Genomic DNA, 2,686 nt, shown 5'->3' with positions numbered 1-2,686 from the left:
ATCAATGTATTAAGGATAAAAAATGCAGATAAGAATATCCTGTAGTGAATAAACTTTCATTCTTAGCATTGAGAAATACTGTTGTGCACATAAAAATAGAACAAAACAAGTGAGTTACTCTACAATTGTAATAGAATTGGGATGGATTCTATTTGAAAAATAGGGTATGAAAAGGCTCATATTTTTGGTTGGAATGTTTTATTATTTTTGTGTGTATGTACATATTTATTAAATGTTTTATTATTTTTGAGAGAGAGAGAGAGAGAAAACACAGCATGAGCAGGGGAGGGGCAGAGAGAGAGGGAGACAGAATCTGAAGCAGGCTCTGAGCTCTCAGCACAGAGCCCAACATGGGGCTTGAACTCAGAAACTGAGCTCATGACCTGAGCTGAAGTCAGACACTTAGCCAACTGAACCATTCAGGCACCCTTATTTATTTATTTATTTATTTTTGAAATTTACTTATTTTGAGAAAGAGAGAGCATGCAAGGGGGGAGGGGCAGAGAGAGAGGGAGAGAGAGAGAATCCCAAGCAGGATCTGCACTGTCAGCACAGAGCCTGATGTAGGGCTCGATCATGACCTGAGCCCCAAATCAAGAGTTGGATGTTTAACTGTTCCAACCAGGCACTCCTGGATGCGATGTTTTGATATAAAGTCTGGTTTTTCTGAGACTTTGAAATGTAATGTAATTGCTGGGAACAAAAATCTAAGAAATTATAGTAAGATTTATCTTAATCCATACTGAATTGCTTATGTATAACTAATTTTTCTGTGAATTTTATACAAAATGTTTTTAGAAATTAAAAGCTTTCTGCAAAACAGTTCTGCAAATTGAATCACATTTGCCCCCAGATTTATGCTGTTTGAGATGGAGTACTGTATGGCAACAGCTGTGATAGAAGTGGAGGGAGGACCTCTGTTCTCCCAGGGGATCTCCTTGGTGGCTTTGTTTTTCTAGTCTCGATCCTGTGATCTATCACACACTCCCCACTCTTTTCTACCCAGTCAAGACCCCACATCCACTGCAGTGGACTTTGTTCTGTTGAACCATTTCTGCAAAAATATAATCAGCTCTTTGAACCTACCCTCCTAATTTTGAAAAGTGCTGCTGGGGGAGATAAGTCACACAACCATAGGGATGGACGACTCAACAAGTTCACGGTTTCCTCTCTCATCTGGGATTTCTGGGTTGACCTGGGATGTCTCTGAATGACCCTGGCCAGGATGCTCACTCATTCTACTCCTGCCTATAATAGTGGTGGAATCCCTTTTCTATAACACAGTTCCAACTGCACAAAGATTCCTCTTAAGGTTCACAAGACCTCTTTTCTAATTCAGGTTATATTAAATAGGATGGAATGTTGTTAGAGCCTCCATTCAGTGATTTTAATAATTATGAAATACTCCATTTGGGGGGGAGTACTAGTAACAAGAGCAGAGGAAAATAGCTGGCAAATTCTGTCATCAATATAATACAGTAAATTGAAAACTTCCTTTCATCTGATGTCACAAACTGCATGTTAAAATGGACCTCAGTGGAAAACATTCAAGGGCCAAGTCGTAGTTTAAAAGTATCTGTTTACTGATGTTTAAAGGTGGCCTGTGCTCGCTTTGGCAGCATATTTACTAAAATTGGAAAGATACCGATTAGCGTGGCCCCTGCACAAGTGTGACACGCAAATTCGTAAAGCATTCTATATTTTTTAAAAAATGTTTATTTATTGGGAGAAAGCGGGTGGGGGGGCATGGGAGAGGGAGGAAGTTGTGGGGGGGGGAGGGAAGAATCCCAAGCAGGCTCCACACTGACCGTGCAGAGCTCATGAACCTGAGCTGAAATCAATAGGTGGAGGTTTAACCAACTGAGCCACCCAGGTGCCTCATCCACATTTTTAAACTGGAATTTAAATAAAAACTTAAAAAAAAAAAAGAAAAAAATTCCAATAAGAGTAAAAAGCTAAATAAATAAATAAATAAATAAATAAATAAATAAATAAAGCCTGTGCTTTAGACTTCCAGATCGTTTGGGGACCTTCCTATTGTTTTTGTAAACAGTGACATGTGTGAAAGAGTAAGTGTTGGGATGCTGTTTAAACACACTGTCTGGGTTTCTTTTCCTTTCTGATGGGCAACAGAGAAAATTACTTTCTATTGCTGGCAGTTGAGGTTTCGTGGTTGCCCCCCCCAAAAACCATTAATAATTTTTTTGTTAGAATGCATAATTTATAGTATCAGTTTTGAATGCATAATGTAATACTGTATACTGAAGGATAGTCTTTCTTCAAATAGGTTACCGAAAATGAAATAAATACCTAGATTAAATTTCCATACGAGGGAGAAGGAAATGAAATAATTTGCTGAGTTGCAAAAATATGTAATAGACATTGTGGAGATAATCTCAATTCTAAAAAAGTACCTCATTGTTCTAGTCATGTCAGATGGTTTCATTCTAAAAGCAATTCCTAAGAAAAATGTTGCTATAATTGTTGAACAAAACAACTATTTTTTAAATAAAATGATCTGAAAAATGATCTCTATCTAAATATTAATAAAATGAGACCAAATTGGTTTATAACTTACAGTGTAATATAAAAAAAAAGTGACTGTATTTATTTTAGTGTCTGCTTTTGTGAATGAAGGGGCTCCAGAACCTTTAAAATACAATGTAAGAGCTGGAAAAATTTTGCT

General features: G+C 37.1%; 1 non-coding gene across 1 annotated transcript; it reads left to right on the top strand.

Annotated features, from left to right (window-relative positions):
- Positions 1–1,603: 1,603 nt before the first annotated feature.
- Positions 1,604–1,705, top strand: LOC125161351 (U6 spliceosomal RNA). Its single transcript, XR_007150566.1, has one exon. It is a non-coding gene; the product is annotated as a U6 spliceosomal RNA (small nuclear RNA).
- The last annotated feature ends 981 nt before the right edge of the window (positions 1,706–2,686 follow it).

The sequence above is a fragment of the Prionailurus viverrinus genome, chromosome A2 (assembly GCF_022837055.1).
Source record: "Prionailurus viverrinus isolate Anna chromosome A2, UM_Priviv_1.0, whole genome shotgun sequence".
Lineage (NCBI taxonomy): Eukaryota > Metazoa > Chordata > Mammalia > Carnivora > Felidae > Prionailurus > Prionailurus viverrinus.
This window is presented reverse-complemented; position numbering and strand designations above follow the sequence as displayed.